This window comes from Oncorhynchus kisutch, linkage group LG15, assembly GCF_002021735.2.
Source record: "Oncorhynchus kisutch isolate 150728-3 linkage group LG15, Okis_V2, whole genome shotgun sequence".
In the NCBI taxonomy this organism is placed as follows: Eukaryota; Metazoa; Chordata; class Actinopteri; order Salmoniformes; family Salmonidae; genus Oncorhynchus; species Oncorhynchus kisutch.
In genome coordinates this window covers 75,885,718-75,910,294 of record NC_034188.2, presented here as the reverse complement: position 1 = coordinate 75,910,294, position 24,577 = coordinate 75,885,718, and positions in this window count along the sequence as shown.

The following is a 24,577-nucleotide window of genomic DNA, read 5'->3' as shown; positions in this document are numbered from 1 at the left end:
TTAAACCTCCCTGTATACTCTCATTAATTCATTAATTAAACCTCCCTGTATACTCTCATTAATTCAACCTCCCTGTATACTCTCATTAATTCAACCTCCCTGTATACTCTCATTAATTCAACCTCTCTGTATACTCTCATTAATTCAACCTCCATGTATACTCTCATTAATTAATTAATTCATTTCGGGGCGGCAGGTAGCCTTGGGCCAGTAACCGAAAGGTTGCTAAATCGAATCCCTGAGCTGACAAGGTACAAATCTGTCGTTCTGCCCCTGAACAAGGCAGTTAAGCCACTGTTCCTAGGCTGTCATTGTAAATAAGAATTTGTTCTTAACTGACTTGCCTAGTTAAATAAAGGTGAATTAAATAAATAATCTAGCATAATCTTCATATATATCCTCATTAACCACAAACCTCCATATATACCCTCATTAACCACCAAACTCCATCTATACCCTCATTCACCACCAACCTCCATGTATACCCTCATTAACCACCAACCTCCATATATACCCTCATTAACCACCAACCTCCATATATACCCTCATTAACCACCAACCTCCATATATACCCTCATTAACCACCAACCTCCATATATATCCTCATTAACCACAAACCTCCATATATACTCTCATTAACCACAAACCTCCATATATACTCTCAATAACCACAAACCTCCATATATACTCTCATTAACCACAAACCTCCATATATACTCTCATTAACCACAAACCTCCATATATACTCTCATTAACCACCAACCTCCATGTATACCCTCATTAACCACCAACCTCCATCTATACCCTCATTCACCACCAACCTCCTCATTAATCACCAACCCTAACATATATCTACACTCATTAACCACCAACCTCCACCTCACTGCCTGCCCTTACTACCTGTGTATACATTCAGGCTGCAGAAACACACACACCTCAACCCCCTTCACACATCCTCATTGGATTCCACAGGAGAGCAGATTATCATCTGTGGTCCTGTTGATGCTGTGTTCACTCTCTCTTCTCCATTCGCCCTCTACGTGCTCTGCTCTGGGCAGGTTTCCAGAGGAGGTGGTGGGAGGAAGGGGTGGGGGGGTGTTGTCTGAGCCTTCCCCATCTGTGTTGCTCTTTTCTGGGGTTGAGATGGGGCGTCTCTCCCCCTGACCAGCCAGGGCCCTCGTAATGACTGTGTTTACTGCAGTCCAGGGGGGAGCAGATGGCGACAGATGGACCACAGTATCAATCAAGGTGTTGTAGCTACACAGGCAGGCAGAGCGTTCTGAACTAGCACGAAATCCATTAAACCCCCTATTATGATAATTGTGTTGTGCGTGAAAATGGAGAGTGGGGAGTAGGGGGATCTGGGCGTCGACACTAGTGGTTAACATACTTGGCAGACTGGAGAATCGTAGCATACTGACAATACATGATAATGTGGAGAGTGTGCGTGTGTGTGTGTGTCTGTTTATGTGTGTGTGTGTGTGTGTGTGTGTGTGTGTGTGTGTGTGTGTGTGTGTGTGTGTGTGTGTGTGTGTGTGTGTGTGTGTGTGTGTGTGTGTGTGTGTGTCTGTGTACGTGTGCGTGCACGTGTGTGTGTGTGTGTGTACGTGTGCGTGCACGTGTGTGTGTGTGTGTGTGTGTGTGTGTGTGTGTGTGTGTGTGTGTGTGTGTGTGTGAGCAGTGTGCTCTCACACACATGCCCTCCAAGCATGCTCTTTGACCTCAGCAGCAGAGCTGAATACAGATGAGAATATCTCTGCAACACTGGATCATATACCCCTGTTCTGTAATAGAAAACCCACCATTATATACAGTATCAACCACACCTTGCTGCTGGCTTCATATTCTGCAGAAAAGGCACCTTGACATAGATTTACTGTATATATATTTAATCTCTATAATTGTCCAAGAGAACAAAGTTAAATGAAAATGCTACACGGAAAGGAGAGGGCACACTTTTCCAAGCTCAATATCATTCAGTGATCAAATAAGGAACCAAAACGATCTACATCTGTGCCATTGCTTGTCTATGGTCTTCGTCACTTCAGTTCCTCAATAACACGATACATATTTAAGGACAAACACATAATACAACGTTACAAAAAAAATGTCTCCAACACACAATATAAATAAAGCCAGAGTGGATTTTCAGATCTCAATCTCATTCTCTACTTCCTCACTTTATAAGCGGTGGAGGATGCTTCTGAGGACGGTGTATCTCTATGCTCCCAGTTGACATGCTCCTGAAGCTGGCTCTGTAGTGTGCTCTCTGAGGGGTGTATCTCTATGCTCCCAGTTGACATGCTCCTGAAGCTGGCTCTGTAGTGTGCTCTCTGAGGGGTGTATCTCTATGCTCCCAGTTGACATGCTCCTGAAGCTGGCTCTGTAGTGTGCTCTCTGAGGGGTGTATCTCTATGCTCCCAGTTGACATGCTCCTGAAGCTGGCTCTGTAGTGTGCTCTCTGAGGGGTGTATCTCTATGCTCCAAGTTGACATGCTCCTGAAGCTGGCTCTGTAGTGTGCTCTCTGAGGGGTGTATCTCTATGCTCCCAGTTGACATGCTCCTGAAGCTGGCTCTGTAGTGTGCTCTCTGAGGGGTGTATCTCTATGCTCCCAGTTGACATGCTCCTGAAGCTGGCTCTGTAGTGTGCTCTCTGAGGGGTGTATCTGTATGCTCCCAGTTGACATGCTCCTGAAGCTGGCTCTGTAGTGTGCTCTCTGAGGGGTGTATCTCTATGCTCCCAGTTGACATGCTCCTGAAGCTGGCTCTGTAGTGTGCTCTCTGAGGGGTGTATCTCTATGCTCCCAGTTGACATGCTCCTGAAGCTGGCTCTGTAGTGTGCTCTCTGAGGGGTGTATCTCTATAATCCCAGTTGACCTGCTCCTGAAGCTGGCTCTGTAGTGTGCTCTCTGAGGGGTGTATCTCTATGCTCCCAGTTGACATGCTCCTGAAGCTGGCTCTGTAGTGTGCTCTCTGAGGGGTGTATCTGTATGCTCCCAGTTGACATGCTCCTGAAGCTGGCTCTGTAGTGTGCTCTCTGAGGGGTGTATCTCTATGCTCCCAGTTGACATGCTCCTGAAGCTGGCTCTGTAGTGTGCTCTCTGAGGGGTGTATCTCTATGCTCCCAGTTGACATGCTCCTGAAGCTGGCTCTGTAGTGTGCTCTCTGAGGGGTGTATCTCTATGTTCCCAGTTGACATGCTCCTGAAGCTGGCTCTGTAGTGTGCTCTCTGAGGGGTGTATCTCTATGTTCCCAGTTGACATGCTCCTGAAGCTGGCTCTGTAGTGTGTTCTCTGAGGGGTGTATCTCTATAATCCCAGTTGACCTGCTCCTGAAGCTGGCTCTGTAGTGTGCTCTCTGAGGGGTGTATCTCTATGCTCCCAGTTGACATGCTCCTGAAGCTGGCTCTGTAGTGTGCTCTCTGAGGGGTGTATCTGTATGCTCCCAGTTGACATGCTCCTGAAGCTGGCTCTGTAGTGTGCTCTCTGAGGGGTGTATCTGTATGCTCCCAGTTGACATGCTCCTGAAGCTGGCTCTGTAGTATGCTCTCTGAGGGGTGTATCTCTATGCTCCCAGTTGACATGCTCCTGATGCTGGCTCTGTAGTGTGCTCTCTGAGGGGTGTATCTCTATGCTCCCAGTTGACCTGCTCCTGAAGCTGGCTCTGTAGTGTGCTCTCTGAGGGGTGTATCACTATGCTCCCAGTTGACATGCTCCTGAAGCTGGCTCTGTAGTGTGCTCTCTGAGGGGTGTATCTCTATGCTCCAAGTTGACATGCTCCTGAAGCTGGCTCTGTAGTGTGCTCTCTGAGGGGTGTATCTCTATGCTCCCAGTTGACATGCTCCTGAAGCTGGCTCTGTAGTGTGCTCTCTGAGGGGTGTATCTGTATGCTCCCAGTTGACATGCTCCTGAAGCTGGCTCTGTAGTGTGCTCTCTGAGGGGTGTATCTCTATGCTCCCAGTTGACATGCTCCTGAAGCTGGCTCTGTAGTGTGCTCTCTGAGGGGTGTATCTCTATGCTCCCAGTTGACATGCTCCTGAAGCTGGCTCTGTAGTGTGCTCTCTGAGGGGTGTATCTCTATAATCCCAGTTGACCTGCTCCTGAAGCTGGCTCTGTAGTGTGCTCTCTGAGGGGTGTATCTCTATGCTCCCAGTTGACATGCTCCTGAAGCTGGCTCTGTAGTGTGCTCTCTGAGGGGTGTATCTGTATGCTCCCAGTTGACATGCTCCTGAAGCTGGCTCTGTAGTGTGCTCTCTGAGGGGTGTATCTCTATGCTCCCAGTTGACATGCTCCTGAAGCTGGCTCTGTAGTGTGCTCTCTGAGGGGTGTATCTCTATGCTCCCAGTTGACATGCTCCTGAAGCTGGCTCTGTAGTGTGCTCTCTGAGGGGTGTATCTCTATGTTCCCAGTTGACATGCTCCTGAAGCTGGCTCTGTAGTGTGCTCTCTGAGGGGTGTATCTCTATGTTCCCAGTTGACATGCTCCTGAAGCTGGCTCTGTAGTGTGTTCTCTGAGGGGTGTATCTCTATAATCCCAGTTGACCTGCTCCTGAAGCTGGCTCTGTAGTGTGCTCTCTGAGGGGTGTATCTCTATGCTCCCAGTTGACATGCTCCTGAAGCTGGCTCTGTAGTGTGCTCTCTGAGGGGTGTATCTGTATGCTCCCAGTTGACATGCTCCTGAAGCTGGCTCTGTAGTGTGCTCTCTGAGGGGTGTATCTGTATGCTCCCAGTTGACATGCTCCTGAAGCTGGCTCTGTAGTATGCTCTCTGAGGGGTGTATCTCTATGCTCCCAGTTGACATGCTCCTGATGCTGGCTCTGTAGTGTGCTCTCTGAGGGGTGTATCTCTATGCTCCCAGTTGACCTGCTCCTGAAGCTGGCTCTGTAGTGTGCTCTCTGAGGGGTGTATCACTATGCTCCCAGTTGACATGCTCCTGAAGCTGGCTCTGTAGTGTGCTCTCTGAGGGGTGTATCTCTATGCTCCAAGTTGACATGCTCCTGAAGCTGGCTCTGTAGTGTGCTCTCTGAGGGGTGTATCTCTATGCTCCCAGTTGACATGCTCCTGAAGCTGGCTCTGTAGTGTGCTCTCTGAGGGGTGTATCTCTATGTTCCCAGTTGACATGCTCCTGAAGCTGGCTCTGTAGTGTGCTCTCTGAGGGGTGTATCTGTATGCTCCCAGTTGACATGCTCCTGAAGCTGGCTCTGTAGTGTGCTCTCTGAGGGGTGTATCTCTATGCTCCCAGTTGACATGCTCCTGAAGCTGGCTCTGTAGTGTGCTCTCTGAGGGGTGTATCTGTATGCTCCCAGTTGACATGCTCCTGAAGCTGGCTCTGTAGTGTGCTCTCTGAGGGGTGTATCTCTATGCTCCAGGTTGACATGACCCTGAAGCTGGCTCTGTAGTGTGCTCTCTGAGGGGTGTATCTGTGTGCTCCCAGTTGACATGCTCCTGAAGCTGGCTCTGTAGTGTGCTCTCTGAGGGGTGTATCTCTATGTTCCCAGTTGACATGCTCCTGAAGCTGGCTCTGTAGTGTGCTCTCTGAGGGGTGTATCTGTATGCTCCCAGTTGACATGCTCCTGAAGCTGGCTCTGTAGTGTGCTCTCTGAGGGGTGTATCTCTATGCTCCCAGTTGACATGCTCCTGAAGCTGGCTCTGTAGTGTGCTCTCTGCGGGGTGTATCTGTGTGCTCCCAGTTGACATGCTCCTGAAGCTGGCTCTGTAGTGTGCTCTCTGAGGGGTGTATCTCTATGCTCCCAGTTGACCTGCTCCTGAAGCTGGCTCTGTAGTGTGCTCTCTGCGGGGTGTATCTGTATGCTCCCAGTTGACATGCTCCTGACGCTGGCTCTGTAGTGTGCTCTCTGAGGGGTGTATCTGTATGCTCCCAGTTGACATGCTCCTGAAGCTGGCTCTGTAGTGTGCTCTCTGAGGGGTGTATCTGTATGCTCTCAGTTGACATGCTCCTGAAGCTGGCTCTGTAGTGTGCTCTCTGAGGGGTGTATCTGTATGCTCCCAGTTGACATGCTCCTGAAGCTGGCTCTGTAGTGTGCTCTCTGAGGGGTGCGGCTGGATCTGTGGAGGGAGGGGCATATACTGTACAGTCTACCTATTCATAGACACACCAGTGATACACTGCATGCATGTATCCTGTTTCATCCAACATATGACTAATACATGTAATATTTTTTAAGATGGTTGTACCATGGATCATTTAGCTATTATGCTTTATGTTAGATTAGTAGAACCCACCCCAATGTCTTAGTGGTAAAAGTTAAATAAGAATATATAACATCTAGCTAACTTTACATTGGTAATGTATTTGATTGGATCCAAACACTCCTTTAAAATACATTGCAGTGTTCGACTGACTAACGGCCTACAGTAGTGAGAGGTTTGTTTGCTTAATTGAAGCTTCCTGTCCTTGAATACTCTAACTTTGGAAGAGCATGTTGGGATGAGAAGGCCATTATCTCTTTCTCCAAACTACCTTGTCAGTGGAGAGGAGAAAAAGTTCATCAACGAAGGACCTTGAGAAATTAATTGGCTCTTTGAAGCTGGTAATCCTGACAATGTAGCAGTGTTCAAACGAGCACTCCTCCACCGTAGAGTCAACCCAAATGGAAATACAATGATCTGGGTTGTCAGGGACTGACACAGATGATACCTGTTTGGTGAGTGTGTTGAGATACCTGTTTGGTGAGTGTGTTGAGATACCTGTTTGGTGAGTGTGTTGAGATACCTGTTTGGTGAGTGTGTTGAGATACCTGTTTGGTGAGTGTGTTGAGATACCTGTTTGGTGAGTGTGTTGATGTAGATGTTTGGTCAGTGTGTTGGGCTACCTGTTTGGTCAGTGTGTTGGGGTACCTGTTTGGTCAGTGTGTTAGGGTACCTGTTTGGTCAGTGTGTTGATGTAGATGTTTGGTCAGTGTTTTGGGGTACCTGTTTGGTCAGTGTGTTAGGGTACCTGTTTGGTCAGTGTGTTGGGGTACCTGTTTGGTCAGTGTGTTGGGGTACCTGTTTGGTCAGTGTGTTGGGGTACCTGTTTGGACAGTGTGTTGATGTAGATATTTGGTCAGTGTGTTGGGGTACCTGTTTTGTCAGTGTGTTGATGTAGATATCATCAGTGTGTTGCTGTAGATGTTGAGTCCTGAGACACCAGCGTCATGGAGCAGGTGTCCTCAAACACCAGGTAGGCCAGGCCCTGAAAAGGGGAAGGGGACTACATTTAATACAGTGTACTGCTACTCTAACTTCCATGATGCATACAAAGCCCTCCCCGCCTTCCCTTTGGCAATCCACGACGCCATCTTTCTCCTAACGCATTATAGGCAGAAACTAAAACAGGATGTAACAGTGAAGAGAACCATTCAACGCTGGTCTGACCAATCAAGATTGTTTTGATTACGCGGACTGGGATATGTTCCGGTCAGCCTCAGATAACAACATCAACCTATTCGCTGACTCGGTGAGTGAGTTTGTAAAGAAGTGCATTGGAGATGTTGTACCCACTGTGACTATGAAAACCTACCCTAACCAGAAACCGTGGATGGATAGCAGAATTGGCACAAAACTGAAAGTGCAAACCACCGCATTTAACCATGGAAAGAGGTCTGGGAATATGGCTGAATATAAACACTATACTTATTCCGTCCGTAAGGCAATCAAACAAGCGAAATGCCGGTACAGGGACAAAGTGGGGTCGCAAATCAATGGCTCAGACACGAGACTACAGGAAATCACAAACTACAAAAAGAAAACCAGCCACGTCACAGACACCGACGTCACACTTCCAGACAAACTAAACACATTCTTTGCCCGCTTTGAGGATAATACAGTGCCACCGTTGCGGCCCGCTAACAAGGACATGCGCCCCCCTTCTCCTTCTCTGTGGCCGATGTGAGGAAAACATTTAAACGTGTCAACCCTCGCATCCCTAGCTGCTTCCTCAGAGCATGTGCAGACCAGCTGGCTGGTGTGTTTAAGGACATATTCAATCAATCCCTATCCCAGTCTGCTGTCCCCACATGCTTCAAGATTGCCAAGATTGTTCCTGTACCCAAGAAGGTAAAAATAACTGAACTAAATGACTACTGTAGCACTCACTCTGTCATCATGAAGTGCTTTGAGAGACTAGTCAAGGACCATATCACCTCCACCCTACCTGACACCCTAGACCCACTCCAATTTGCTTACCGCCCAAATAGGTCCACAGACGATGCAATCTCTGTCACGCCTTGGTCATAGTATTTTGTGTTTTCGTTATATATTTGGTCAGGCCAGGGTGTGACATGGGTTTATTTTGTTGTGTTTCGTATTGGGGTTTTGTAGGCATTGGGATTGTGGTTGATTAGGGGTGTGTCTAGTGTAGGCTTGGCTGCCTGAGGCGGTTCTCGATCAGAGTCAGGTGATTCTCGTTGTCTCGGATTGGGAACCGTATTTAGGTAGCCTGAGTTTCACTTTGTATTTCGTGGGTGATTGTTCCTGTCTCTGTGTAGTTTCACCAGATAGGCTGTAATTAGGTTTCACGTTCCGTTTGTTGTTTTTTGTATTTAATAGTTATTTCATGTATCGTCATTATTTTCATGAAAAATCATGAGTAACCACCACGCTGCATTTCGGTCCGACTCTCTTTCGACAAACGAAGAACGCCGTTACAGAATCACCCACCACACACGGACCGAGCGGCGTGGTAACAGGCAGCGACAGCAGGAAAAGCGAAAGGAGGAATGTAGCATGGAGTATACGACGTGGGATGAAATAGACAGGTGGGCGGCCGACCCAGAGAGAGTGCCTGAGCCCGCCTGGGATTCGCTAGAGCAGTGCGAAGAGGGCTATAGGCGAATGGAGTTGGAGAAACAGACACGGCGGCGCAGAGCGAAACCCGAAAGTCACCCCAAAAAATGTATTGGGGGGGGCTCAGAGGGAGAGTGGCTGAGTCAGGAGTCAGACCTGAGCCAACTCTCCCTGTTAATCGTGAGGAGCAGCGATATAAGGACTTCTGGTCTTGGGAGATGATATTGGACGGAAAAGGACCCTGGGCTCAGCCTGGAGAATATCGCCGTCCCAAGGAAGAACTAGAGGCGGCTAAAGCGGAGAGGCGCTGGTATGAAGAGGCAGCACGGCGACGCAGATGGAAGCCTGAGAGTCGGCCCCAAAAATTTATTGGGGGGGGGCTTACAGGGAGTATGGCTATGCCAGGTAGGAGACCTGCGCAAACTCCCTGTGCTTACCGGGGGGCTAAAGAGACCGGGCAGGCACCGTGTTATGCTAGTGAGCGCACGGTGTCTCCAGTGCGGGTGCATAGCCCGGTACGGTTCATACCAGCCCTTCGTATTGGCCGGGCTAGAGTGGGCATCGAGCCAGGTAAGCTTGGGCAGGCTCGGTGCTCAAGAGTGCGCCTGCACGGTCCAGTGCGCCTGCACGGTCCGGTCTATCCAGAGCCACCTCCACACACCAGTCCTCCGGTAGCAGCTCCCCGCACCAGGCTTCCTGTGCGTGTCCTCGCTCCAGTATCACCAGTGCCAGCACCACGCATCAGGCCTACAGTGCGCCTCGCCTCTCCTGCGCTGTCGGAGTCTCCCGCCTCTCCAGCGCTGTCGGAGCCCTTCTCCTCTCCTGCGCTACCGGAGTCTCCTGTCTGTTCAGCGCTATCAGAGCCTTCCTTCCCTCCTGCGCTGTTGGAGTCTCCCGCCTGTTCAGCGCTATCAGAGCCTTCCTCCTCTACAGCGCTGCCGGAGCCTCCTGCCTGTTCGGAGCAGCCTGTGCTGTCAGTCTGCAAGGAGCTGCTAGTCTGCAAGGAGCTGCCAGTCTGCAAGGTGCTGCCAGCCTGCATGGAGCAATCAGAGCTGTCAGCCTGCATGGAGCAGTCAGAGCTGTCAGTCTGCATGAAGCAGCCTGAGCTGCCAGTCTGCAGGGAGCTGTCAGTATGCATGAAGCAGCCAGAGCTGTCAGTCTGCAAAGAGCTGTCAGTCTGCAAGGAGCTGTCAGTCTGCAAGGAGCTGCCAGTCTGCAGGGTGCTGTCAGCCTGCATGGAGCAGTCAGAGCTGTCAGTCTGCATGAAGCAGCCAGAGATGTCAGTCTGCAAAGAGCTGCCAGTCTGCAAGGAGCTGTCAGTCTGCATAGAGCAGCTAGATCCGCCAGTCAACCAGATTCTTCCAGATCAGCCTGTCAACCAGAATCTTCCAGATCTGCTAGTCAACCAGAATCTTCCAGATCTGCTAGTCAACCAGAATCTTCCAGATCTGCTAGTCAACCTGAATCTTCCAGATCCGCCAGCCAGCCAGGATCTACCGGAGCCTACTACCTACCTGAGCTTCATCTCAGTACTGGGCCTCCTCTCAGTACTGGGCTTCCTCTCAGTACTGGGCTGCCCCTCAGTTCCGGGCTGCCCCTCAGTTCCGGGCTGCCCCTCAGTCCCGAGCTGCCCCTCAGTCCCGAGCTGCCCCTCAGTCCCGAGCTTCCCCTCAGTCCCGAGCTTCCCCTCAGTCCCGAGCTGCCCCTCAGTCCCGAGCTGCCCCTCAGTCCCGAGCTGCCCCTCAGTCACGAGCTTCCCCTCAGTCCCGAGCTTCCCCTCAGTCCCGAGCTTCCCCTCAGTCCCGAGCTGCCCCTGGGATTGTGGTTGATTAAGGGTGTGTCTAGTGTAGGCTTGGCTGCCTGAGGCGGTTCTCGATCAGAGTCAGGTGATTCTCGTTGTCTCGGATTGGGAACCGTATTTAGGTAGCCTGAGTTTCACTTTGTATTTCGTGGGTGATTGTTCCTGTCTCTGTGTAGTTTCACCAGATAGGCTGTAATTAGGTTTCACGTTCCGTTTGTTGTTTTTTGTATTTAATAGTTATTTCATGTATCGTCATTATTTTCATTAAAAATCATGAGTAACCACCACGCTGCATTTCGGTCCGACTCTCTTTCGACAAACGAAGAACGCCGTTACAATCTCAACCACATTGCACACTGCCCTAACCCATCTGGACAAGAGGAATACCTATGTGAGAATGCTGTTCATCGACTACAGCTCGGCATTTAACACCATAGTGCCCTCCAAGCTCATCATCAAGCTCGAGACCCTGGGTCTCGACCCCGCCCTGTGCAACTGGGTACTGGACTTCCTGACGGGCCGCCCCCAGGTGGTGAGGGTAGGCAACAACATTTCCACCCTGCTGATCCTCAACACTGGGGCCCCACAAGGGTGCGTTCTGAGCCCTCTCCTGTACTCCCTGTTCACCCATGACTGCGTGGCCACGCACGCCTCCAACTCAATCATCAAGTTTGAGGAATGACACAACAGTGGTAGGCTTGATTACCAACAACGACGAGACGGCCTACAGGGAAGGGGTGAGGGCCCTCGGAGTGTGTTGTCAGGAAAATAACGCCTCTTCAACCTCAGGAGGCTGAAGAAATTTGGCTTGTCACCAAAAGCACTCACAAACTTCTACAGATGCACAATCGAGAGCATCCTGTCGGGCTGTATCACCGCCTGGTACGGCAACTGCTCCGCCCACAACCGTAAGGCTCTCCAGAGGGGAGTGAGGTCTGCACAACACATCACCGGGGGCAAACTACCTGCCCTCCAGGATACCTACACCACCCGATGTCACAGGAAGGCCATAAAGATCATCAAGGACAACAACCACCCGAGCCACTGCCTGTTCACCCCGCTATCATCCAGAAGGCGAGGTCAGTACAGGTGCATCAAAGCTGGGACCGAGAGACTGAAAAACAGCTTCTATCTCAAGGCCATCAGACTGTTAAACAGCCACCACTAACATTGAGTGGCTGCTGCCAACACTCTGACTCAACTCCAGCCACTTTAATAATGGGAATTGATGGGAAATTATGTAAAATATATCACTAGCCACTTTAAACAATGCTACCTATTATAATGTTTACATACCCTACATTATTCATCTCATATGTATATGTATATACTGTACTCTATATCATCTACTGCATCTTTATGTAATACATGTATCACTAGCCACTTTAACTAACTTTAACTATGCCACTTTGTTTACATACTCATCTCATATGTATATACTGCACTCAATACCATCTACTGTATCTTGCCTATGCCGCTCTGTACCATCACTCATATTGATATCACACATATTCTTTATCCCCTTACACTTGTGTCTATAAGGTAGTAGTTTTGGAATTGTTAGCTAGATTACTTGTTGGTTACTACTGCATTGTCGGAACTAGAAGCACAAGCAATTCGCTACACTCGCATTAACATCTGCTAACCATGTGTATGTGACAAATACATTTTGATTTGATTTGATTTAGGAGGCTGAAGAAATTTGGCCTGTCACCCAAAACCCTGACAAACTTGTGCAGATGTAGGGCTGTATCACAATTCATCTCAATCCTAAATGTACAGTAGGTGTGTAGATCTGCTAATTTGTAACAGTATTCGTCATCTGAAGAAGAGGAATCATCGGACCAAAGCGCAGTGTGATAAGTGTTCATGCTTTCTTTATTAAAACTGGACACTATAACAAAATAACAAAGGGAATAACCGAAACAGTCCTGAAAGGTGCAAAACACTAAACAGAAATTAACTACCTACAAAACCCATGTGGGAAAAAGCTACCTAAGTATGGTTCCCAATCAGAGACAACAATAGACAGCTGTCCCTGATTGAGAACCATACCCGGCCAAAACCAACAAAAACATAGAAAAAGGAACATAGAATGCCCACCCAAATCACACCCTGACCAAACCAAAATAGAGACATAAAAAGCTCTAAGGTCAGGCCGTGACACAATGAATATTTTTGTAGTTTGAATGTTACTATTATTATTATTATCATGTCTCAGTAGGCATACCTTACTCAAGTCTCCACTCGGTTTGGTTTTCCTTGTATTCCAACCACCTGAAAGCCTTCAAAACACAAACACAATCCATATATTTCATTCAGCAAGCAGTCATGCTGGCAAACCTAATTACCAGAAAACATGCAATGAAAAGAAAATACAGTCGAAAGGAAAAAGTTTTTTGTCCAAACAAAAGCTCATGTTGGATGACAATCATCCTCTATACACTTCCATTTCTCTACCTCCCTCTGTGAAGCGCGGAGCAATGAAATATAATCAAACTATTCCAGCCGTTCAGGAGAAACTGAATGGCCTTTAAATGCTCCTCAAACTTTCATTACATAAGTGTCTCTTTCAACCCAAACACCGGTGTAGTACCAAAAAACACTCTGCATCTCCAATTTCCCTTAATTAAGCCCCAGCAGTAAACACAAGCACTTCGTTTTCCCTCTCCAAAGAGGTAATGGCATGGCCTTGTGAAATTGCCTTCCCGTTGAGATAATTGAGCCTCTCCCTCCCACCCCTCTTCTGAAGTCACACTGATAGCTAATGGCACCCATGAAATACTGTTGTTGTTGCTGTTGTTGGTTTTTCTATTTTGCTGAAATAAATTGCTAAGTACAGTAGATCCTCTGTGAGAGTTGATAGTGGCATATGTAAATGACAGTGTGCTGTCACCGCAGCAATATGGTTTGAGACGAGGTGTTGAATAATTCAAATTAGACAGACCTCAGACTATAAACTGACATTTCCAGATGTCCTGCTGGTTTACTGGCCATCCCTGGTCCTAGATATACACACACACACACACACACACACACACACACACACACACACACACACACACACACACACACACACACACACACACACACAGGCAAGCACACAGGCAAGCACACACACAGGCTTGTACACACACACACAGGCACGCACACACACAGGTACACACACACATAGGCACACACCATTGCAGACAAGAGGTAATCCAACCTTACTCGCGTTAAGGTTTTAAGGCTTTTCGGCGAAAGCATAAGAAGCTATTATCTGATTATCTGACAACAGTAAACAAAGAGGGTAGCATACTTCAACCCTGCAGGCGCTACACAAAACGCAGAAATAAAATATAAAACATGCCTTACGTTTGACGAGCTTCTTTTGTTGGCACTCCAATATGTCCCATAAATATCACAATTGGTCCTTTTGTTCGATTAATTCCGTCCATATATATCCACATTTTCAATTTACTTGGCACGTTTGATCCAGAAAAAAACAACTTCCAAAATGCGCAACGTCACTACAAAATATTTCAAAAATTGCCTATAAACTTTGCCAAAATATTTCAAACTACTTTTGTAATACAACTTTAGGTATTTTTAAACGTTAATAATTGATCAAATTGAAGATGGGTCTATCTGTGTTCAATACAGGAACACAACAAACCAAGCTACTTTTCAAGTCTTACGCAACACTCAACAGTGTTACGCAGTTCATAGATGGCCAGACTTCTTCATTGCACAAAGGAATAACCTCAACCAAATTCCAAAGACTGGTGACATCCGGTGGAAGCGGTTGGAACTGAAAACAAGTTCCTAAGAAATATTGTTTGCCAATGAGAACTCACTGAACAGACAGAGACATAAAAATAAAAAATCTGAGTGGTTAGTCCTCTGGGTTTTGGCTGCTACATTTTTTATTGTACCTTTATTTAACTAGGCAAGTCAGTTAAGAACAGATTCTTATTTTCAATGACGGCCTAGGAACAGTTGGTTAACTGCCTGTTCAGGGGAAGAACGACAGAGTTGTACCTTGTCAGCTCGGGGGTTTGAACTTGCAATCTTCCGGTTACTAGTCCAACGCTCTAACCACTAGGCTACCCTGCCGCCCAATAATTTCTGTTATACTCACAGACATGATTCAAACAGTTTTAGAAACTTCAGTGTTTTCTGTCCAACTCTACTAATAATATGCATATCTTATATTCTTGGCATGAGTAGCAGGAAGTTGAAATTGGGCATGCTATTTATCCAAAAGTGAAAATGCTGCCCCCTATACCTTAAGAAGTTAAATAACTTTAGAATCGATAGCTAGTAACTAGACTGACCACGTAATAGATCAATTAACTGATTTAACAACAAAGACGAAAGCAGAAGATCTCGTGTCCTTTGATATGACTGTGTTCCTCCTGAAGGTGAGGAAAACAGAATTCAATAAGGGACAGAAAAGGTCAATACAGATGTAGGATTTTAATTTGATCACTCTTTTGTTGCTGAGAATGATCCTACATAGCAGGAAATGCGAACTTTTATTGTATTTTACTTTTTTAAGTGCTTTTTTAAGTTTGTAATTTCCACTTTGAAATGTGTATCAACCCTGACAAAAATTTCCATTAATTATAATCCACACAATAATTAACATTTCCTGTTGCTGCATAATTATTTTCCTGCCGTAGCATACTGGCTCAAATTAAGATCCTACATCTGTACTCCACAAAACCCACCTTAAACTGCTTTAACTACCATAGCTCTCTCATTACTCTTTCTGTAACAGTAATTGAATTCATCTAAAACCGCACCAAACTGAATGAATTTTCCAAATAACATAAAAAGCTGTGATAAATTTAATATAGTGGTAATGTCCTATGAGGAAACCCAAAGTGCTTTCCTGAAATCCACCCCAGAGAGTACTGAGTCAGCCTCCAGAACAGTGAGTGTGTTTTCCACAGACCTCCTCGGTTTCTGCCTGCTAGCCTGTGGCTACATTATTTTCATTATTAGTTAGCATGATTCTGTTCAATATCGCCATTAAGTAGGCTTCATTGGAGGTTTTATGTTTATTTTATATTTCCCTCCCGGGCTTTATATTGACTTAAGGAAAATAGTTCTGTAAGTAAGTAAATAAGCTACCTGTTGTGTGTTCCAGTGAAGGGGTAGCCTTGGGAGGAAGTAGATAAGTATCAATTTACATGATCTCAGCAAAGCCAATCAGAGTACAGCCAGTATAGCTGCCCTCAGACAATAAGATGGAAGACAATGGTTCTCCCAAGTTTTAGGGCCGGTTTCCCAGACACAGATTAAGCCCAGTCCATCTAAAGCCTAATGGTATTCTTATGACCTTCTGGATGACCTTAACAATGTTTCAAGCAGTCTGTTTCATTGCCCAGTCTAGGGCTATGAACCACCATGTTGGGAAGTGCTTCTCTGGGGCTCTTAAGATTTCCTGGGGTAACAATGTAAAAAATAATACATAAAAAAACTAACTACTGCATAGTTTCCTAAGAACACGAAGCGAGGAGACCATCTCTGTCGGCACCATATCAATCAACAATCAACTATCTATGTGAAAGAAGGCAAGGGAGAGAGAGACAGACCAACAGACAAACAGAGAAGTGGTTCAAAAACCATGCCTCCATCTTCCCTCCAGATCTTCCACCAGTCCAGAGGGGGGTTACGGTGGTTGAGCTGCCCAGAGAGGGTGAAGCTGTGTGGGGTTGATGTGCTCCAGCACTCATACCTCCTTGCTGGCTCTGTACCAGGACACATGAAACACCAGGTTGTGGTTCCGGGTAGCAACAGCCCGGGTGGTGAGCTAAGCAAAGGATAGCTTCTCTGCCTGGGACGCAGCATAGTCTCTGGGTGGTAATGCACATTTGCAACAGTAAATGCACACATATACAAACATTGCATGGGATTTCATGTGTGTGTGTGTGTGTGTTTGGTTTTACTATCCTTGTGGTTACCAGAAGTCCTCACAAGGATAGTAATACAAGGACAATTCGGACAAGTGGGTCATTCCGTCGGTCCCCACAAGAATATTTTGTGTGTGTGGTGTGCATGTGCTGTGTATGTGTGCATGAAGTGTGTGTGGCGTGTGTATGTGTGGCGTGTGTGTGTGTGTATGTGTCTGCATGTCTTACAGCTACATTAGAGACATCTGGAACAACAGACTCACATCGTTTAAAAAACACATCTGCCTTCCCTCTTCAATAATTTCCAGACAGACAGCAGCAGTTCTCCCTCCCTCTCTCCCTCCCTCCCTCCCACTCCTCCTATCTTCTCTCTCACACATCCACCTGCTCACATACTGACACACTCATTCAGGACAGAAGCCAGCTGAGTATATCATATCTCATGTCCAACACTGGAGATAGCTGCCAGCTCCAACCAGGCTGGGCCCAAATCAATGGAGAGGGAGGGATGGATTGAGAGAGGGATGGATGGAGGGGGAATGGATGGAGGGGGTGCAGTGCAATGAGGCACAGCCAGGGGCAGAACAGCCTGAATGTGGGCAGCGAGGTGTGAATGTTTTAATCTGGTCAGGAAATCCTGGTTAGCAAACACAGATTAGAGAGAGAGCTGTCTGATATCAATCCTCAGCAGTCCAACCCTACAGAGACCATGGCTGTGTGTACCAACCAGCAGCTTGATAAACTACACCACGTTCACCTGAATCTAGAGGCACTTCACACAGTGAATGGATCTGATGCACTGCAATACCAAGGTGGTAAAAAAGAGTGTGGTACTGTAGCGATACTTGCTTTGTACATTTATATTATGTTACAGACAAACTGCACAGCGAGAACTGCTCGGCGAAACTTCTGATGTCTCTGTGGATGGACACACACATACACACACTCGTTAGAGCAGACAGTGTCAGGGAGACATGGGTTCACAGTGATATCTGGAGTGAGGTTGTCTGACTGGCATGACAGCGCATGACAGCGCAGGGCTAGCAGGCTGTTTAGAGAACAGAACAGAGTAGAGCTAGCAGGCTGTTAAGAGAACAGAACAGAGTAGAGCTAGCAGGCTGTTAAGAGAACAGAACAGAGTAGGGCGGAATAGAGCTAGCAGACTGTTAAGAGAACAGAACAAAGTAGGGCAGAGTAGAGCTAGCAGGCTGTTAAGACAACAGAACAGAGTAGAGCTAGCAGGTTGTTAATTAAGAGAACAGAACGGAGTAGAGCTAGCAGGTTGTTAAGAGAACAGAACGGAGTAGAGCTAGCAGGTTGTTAAGACAACAGAACGGAGTAGAGCTAGCAGGTTGTTAAGAGAACAGAACAGAGTAGAGCTAGCAGGCTGTTAAGAGAACAGAGTAGAGCTAGCAGGCTGTTAAGAGAACAGAACAGAGTAGGGCAGAGTAGAGCTAGCAGGCTGTTAAGAGAACAAAACAGAGTAGGGCAGAGTAGAGCTAGCAGGCTGTTAAGAGAACAAAACAGAGTAGGGCAGAGTAGAGCTAGCAGGCTGTTGAGAGAACAGGACAGAGTAGGGCAGAGTAGAGCTAGCAGGCTGTTGAGAGAACAGAACAGAGTAGGGCAGAGTAGAGCCGGACAAATGGGAGGAATAGTCAAGCCTGGCCTTGGAACAGCTTCAAATCTGATCCTGGTCCAGCATCAAAACCACACACCGCACACAAACACAAGCAGGTACATGGTGATTTTCCTCTGACTGTTTGATAGGTTCTAAACTTTTCTGGGAGCAGAAAATTAGAAAAGGAAAAAGAACATGAAAGAAAAATGTTTTTTAGCAACACATACTTGTCATGTTTAAGTATATATTAAATTACTTCAGACATGTTTTATATGCTGCGATAACAGTTGTGAGAGACTTTAATTCTTGCCTTTACCTTGGGATGCCCAACATCTCCTCTCTCCATAGTAAAGCCAGACTACGGTTTACAACTATACATGGGGACAAAGATCGTACTTTTTGGAGAAATGTCCTCTGGTCTGATGAAACAAAAATAGACCTGTTTGGCCATAATGAACATCGTTATGTTTAGAGGAAAAAGGGGGAGACTTGCAAGCCGAGGAACACTATCCCAACCGTGAAGCACGGGGGTGGCAGCATCATGTTGTGGGGGTGCTTTGCTGCAGGAGAGACTGGAGCAGTTCACAAAATAGATGGCTTCATGAGGAAGGAAAATTATATGGATATATTGAAGCAACATCTCAAGACAACAATCAGGAAGTTAAAGCTTGGTCGCAAATGGGTCTTCCAAATGGACAATGACCCCAAGCAGACTACCAACGTTGTGGCAAAATGGCTTAAGGACAACAAAGTCCAGGTATTGGAGTGGCCATCAGAAAGCCCTGACCTCAACCCTATAGAAAATTTGTGGGCAGAACTGAAAAAGTGTGTGCGAGCAAGGAGGCCTACAAACCTAACTCGGTTACACCAGCTCTGTCAGGAGGAATGGGCCAAAATTCACCCAACTTATTGTGGGAAGCTTGTGGAAGGCTACCCAAAACGAATGACCCAAGTTAAACAATTTAAAGGCAATGCTACCAAATACTAATTGAGTGTATGTAAACTTCTGACCCATTGGGAATGTGATGAAAGAAATAAAAGCTCAAATAAATCATTCTCTCTACTATTATTCTGACATTTCACATTCTTAAATAAATTGGTGATCCTAACTGACCTAAGACAGGGAATTTTTACTAGGATTAAATGTCAGGAACTGTGAAAAACTGAGTTTAAATGTATTTGGCTAAGGTGTATGTAAACGTATGACTTAAACTGGATTAGACCATATTTTGATGACAACCTTACCTTTGTAAATGTGGTCCATTTTGTCATTCCATATCAATTAAATAGCTACATAGTCATGAACAATACAGTATTCCAGCAGGCCTAGGTTACTTTATGGCTGGCTCAAGATAGCAAGGCTTGTGACTGGATAGCCTGGCAACAGTTTCTCACGCACACATTGAGGTGTGACCGCACACGCCAAGCAAGCTATTTGTCAAACCCTGCTGTGGGTGTGTGATAGATGTGGGGCCAGACATTGGCTTTTGTGTGTTTCTGTTTGCTTAAGCCGCTACCCTTTAGAGCAGATTTGATTGATGAGTAAATATTAAAGATGTCCTGTCAAGTCATTCCTGTACCACAAGGTTTGGTGATTAGGCCTACCTGCTGCCATGCATGCTTACACTGACACACACACACACACATTCTGTTACAAATCTACTCAAGTAATTTGCATAAGCACACATACAGCACCCACACACAACCCTACTAACAACAGCACACACACACAACAGCACACACACACACACAACCCTATAAACAACAGCACACACACAACCCTACTAACAACAGCACACACAAATCCCCGAGCTGACAAGGTACAAATCTGTCGTTCTGCCCCTGAACAGGCAGTTAACCCACTGTTCCTAGGCCGTCATTGAAAATAAGAATTTGTTCTTAACTGACTTGCCTAGTTAAATAAAGGTAACATTTTTTAAAAATTAAAAAACACAACCCTACAAACAACAGCACACAGATACAAACACATGTTCACCCATCATTCATGTTCTAGTGTAAACAAGTCACAGATTGACACATGCATGCTCATGTATGTTGTTAGTCACCTTGTTAAATGAACTAATTATCTTCTCTGTGATCATGAAGAAAACTATTCGGTACCTTTACAAATTGTTATTGGATCTCGGCACATGCTAATAATGAACACTAGGTGGAGCTGTTGATGTACTGTAGAAAAATAACTATTGTCTGAAAAGCTGAAGACAGAGGGATCAAGAGAGAGATAATGATGTGTATATATATAAACCCTGGATTGCTGATGCTATGAAGCCACCTGCCGCCATATTGATATTCCCCAGAAGGAGCAGTCCTCCAATTAAATGTTTCAAGGACATAGTTAGATATATTTAATTATTTCGTTGTTGTAGTGGGGACAGTACCGTTAGCACTCTCTGAAAAAAAGAGAGGGGGGAGAGAGAGAGGGGGGAGAAAATAATATTTTAGCACAGGAGTCTACTCTCCATCATGCAGTTGTCGTCGAGCAAGGCTGAGAGGAAGATGAAGACAAGGCTGCCACCTGTTGTCTGATCTGCAAAGTACAACCCCACTGTACAGAAACTTTTACCCAAGACCAAACAAAATACTGCTCAGGTTAAATTGTTTTATCGTGCAAAAGTGGAAACAGACATGAAAGTAAGAACCAGTTATAATACATCACCCTTTTATTTGACCATTTCAATTTTGAAATCTGTGCTTACCGAGTCAGTGGCAACATCACTGCTCAAAACAATGAGAAAAATAAACATACAGTGCCTTCGGAAAGTATTCAGACCCATGGACTTTTTCCACATTTTGTTACATTACAGCCTTATTCTAAAATGGATTAAATCATTTTTTCCCCTGATTAATCTACTCACAATACCCCATAATGACAAAGCAAAACAGTTTTTTTTTAATTGTTGCAAATTTTTTATATAAAAAAACTGAAATACCACATTTACATAAGTTTTCAGACCCTTCACTGTGTACTTTGTTGAAGCACCTTTGGCAGTGATTACAGCCTTGAGCCTTCTTGGGTATGATGCTACAAGCTTCACACACCTGTATTTGAGGAGTTTCTCCCATTCTTCTCTGTCGTTGTCCTGTTGGAAGGTGAACCATTGCCCAGGTCTGAGGTCCTGAGTGCTCTGGAGCAGATTTTCATCAAGGATCTCTCTGTACTTTGCTCTGTTCAACTTTGCCTCGATCCTGACTAGCCTCCCAGTCCCTGCCGCTGAAAAACATCCCCACAGCATGATGCTGCCACAACCATGCTCCACCATAGGGATGGTGCCAGGTATCCTCCAGACGTGATGCTTGGCATTCAGGCCAAAGAGTTCAATCTTGGTTTCATCAGACCAGAGAATCTTGTTTCTCATGGTCTGAGAGTCTTTAGGTGCCTTTTGGCAAACTCCAAGCGGGCTGTCGTGTGCCTTTTACTGAGGAGTGGCTTCCGTCTGGCCACTCTACCATATAGGCCTGATTGGTGGAGGACTGCAGAGATGGTTGTCCTTCTGGAAGGTTTTTCCATCTCCACAGAGGAACTCTAGAGCTCTCTCAGAGTGACCATCGGGTTCTTGGTCACCTCCCTGACCAAGGCCCTTCTCCCCCAATTGCTCAGTTTGGCCGGCGGCCAGCTCGAGGAAGAGTCTTGGTGGTTCCAAACTTCTTCCATTTAAGAAAGATGGAGGGCACTATGTTCTTGGGGACCTTCAATGCAGCAAAAAAAATTGGTAAGCTTCCCCAGATCTGTGCCTCGATTTAATCCTGTCTTGGAGCTCTACGGACAATTCATTCGACCTCATCGCTTGGTTTTTGCTGTGACCTGCACTGTCAATTGTCGGACCTTATATAGACAGGTGTGTGCCTTTCCAAATCATGTCCGATCAATTGAATTTACCACAGGTGGACTCCAATCAAGTTGTAGAAGCATCTCAGGGATGATCGTTAACAGAATACACCTGAACTCAATTTTGAGTCTCATAGCAAAGGGTCTGAATACTTATGCAAATAAGGTATTTCTGTTTTCTATTTGTAATACATTTTGTAAACATTTTTAAAACCTTTTTTCGCTTTTTATATAATCACTATATAATCACTTTTAGAATAAGGCTGTAACGTAACAACATTTGGAAAAACTACATTTGGTCTGAATACTTTCCAAAGGTACTGTACATACCAGACCATTTTAAAGCATTGTGATGCAAGGAATCACATCACAAAATCATCTCTAAATACAAAATCTACATTTCCATTTTACGATAAATTCTTTACAACTCATATATATTTACTCTAAAGTGCAGTATGATTTACAGTTTTTAACAATCACTTTGGCACTAAATTCAGAACCTTGTGGTCATTTTTCAAAACCCTAGACACAAAACTCATAACGGTCATCACTTGTAGCACATGCTGTCCAATGTTCAAAACCTTGCATTGTGCATTCATATCTTTAAAGAAACCTTGCACTGGCAGAATCATTGGTTCAAATAACTCATTTATCATGAAATACCATAGGAACATTCATTTAGATCACCCACACACAAGATACCGATAGTTTTACTGTGTAGTTTTTCGTACAATCATTAAATATTGTAGTACAAAACATGTGATACATGTTTCATTATGCTACTACATGTAAATACATCACTGTAAAAGGACTAGTAGAGAGAATACTACAGACACTGAACAAAATATGAAATTAATTGATGAAATACAATAAAATCACAACATAGGTTTCTTTGAATCGAAGCAAAAATAATTCGCTACAAAAAAGAAAAAACAGTTAAAGGTCAACTGCAGTGTTCCTCACCTGTCTTACTGTAAAACATCACTGCAGTGTTCCTCACCTGTCTTACTGTAAAACATCACTGCAGTGTTCCTCACCTGTCTTACTGTAAAACATCACTGCAGTGTTCCTCACCTGTCTTACTGTAAAACATCACTGCAGTGTTCCTCACCTGTCTTACTGTAAAACATCACTGCAGTGTTCCTCACCTGTCTTACTGTAAAACATCACTGCAGTGTTCCTCACCTGGCTTACTGTAAAACATCACTGCAGTGTTCCTCACCTGTCTTACTGTAAAACATCACTGCAGTGTTCCTCACCTGTCTTACTGTAAAACATCACTGCAGTGTTCCTCACCTGTCTTACTGTAAAACATCACTGCAGTGTTCCTCACCTGGCTTACTGTAAAACATCACTGCAGTGTTCCTCACCTGTCTTACTGTAAAACATCACTGCAGTGTTCCTCACCTGGCTACTGTAAAACATCACTGCAATGTTCCTCACCTGGCTTACTGTAAAACATCACTGCAGTGTTCCTCACCTGGCTTACTGTAAAACATCACTGCAGTGTTCCTCACCTGGCTTACTGTAAAACATCACTGCAGTGTTCCTCACCTGTCTTACTGTAAAACATCACAGCAGTGTTCCTCACCTGGCTTACTGTAAAACATCACTGCAGTGTTCCTCACCTGGTTTACTGTAAAACATCACTGCAGTGTTCCTCACCTGGCTTACTGTAAAACATCACTGCAGTGTTCCTCACCTGTCTTACTGTAAAACATCACTGCAGTGTTCCTCACCTGGCTTACTGTAAAACATCACTGCAGTGTTCCTCACCTGGCTTACTGTAAAACATCACTGCAGTGTTCCTCACCTGGCTTACTGTAAAACATCACAGCAGTGTTCCTCACCTGGCTTACTGTAAAACATCACTGCAGTGTTCCTCACCTGGCTTACTGTAAAACATCACTGCAGTGTTCCTCACCTGTCTTACTGTAAAACATCACTGCAGTGTTCCTCACCTGGCTTACTGTAAAACATCACTGCAGTGTTCCTCACCTGGCTTACTGTAAAACATCACTGCAGTGTTCCTCACCTGGCTTACTGTAAAACATCACTGCAGTGTTCCTCACCTGGCTTACTGTAAAACATCACTGCAGTGTTCCTCACCTGGCTTACTGTAAAACATCACTGCAGTGTTCCTCACCTGGCTTACTGTAAAACAAAAGATTGATTACTGTACTTCTATATTTCCATCAACCCTTTCTTGTGGATTTGGCCACAGGTTCTCATCCACATCACAATGAATGTTTTCATTAGCCAAACATCTTGGGAAGAATCTTCGGGCATGGCGAATCCAGGCCTGACACTGGTCTTCCGTGATGTCATTGCATTCGTCATCCATGGCCTGGAGATGGGTGGCTTGTTCATGAGGGCACCTATAATATACCTTCCACCTCCATGTGGAGAAGAATTCCTCAATCGTGTTAAGGAAAGGAGAGTATGGGGGTAAGTACAGGGTGGTAAATTGTGGATAGGCCTGAAACCATGCTTGCACCATTTGAGCATGGTGGAACCTGACATTATCCCACACAATGACATAGGTCATGCCATCAGCTCTACAGACCTGATTTAGCCCATCAAGGAAGGTTACATTCAAACAGTGAATCATGTGGCTGCCTGC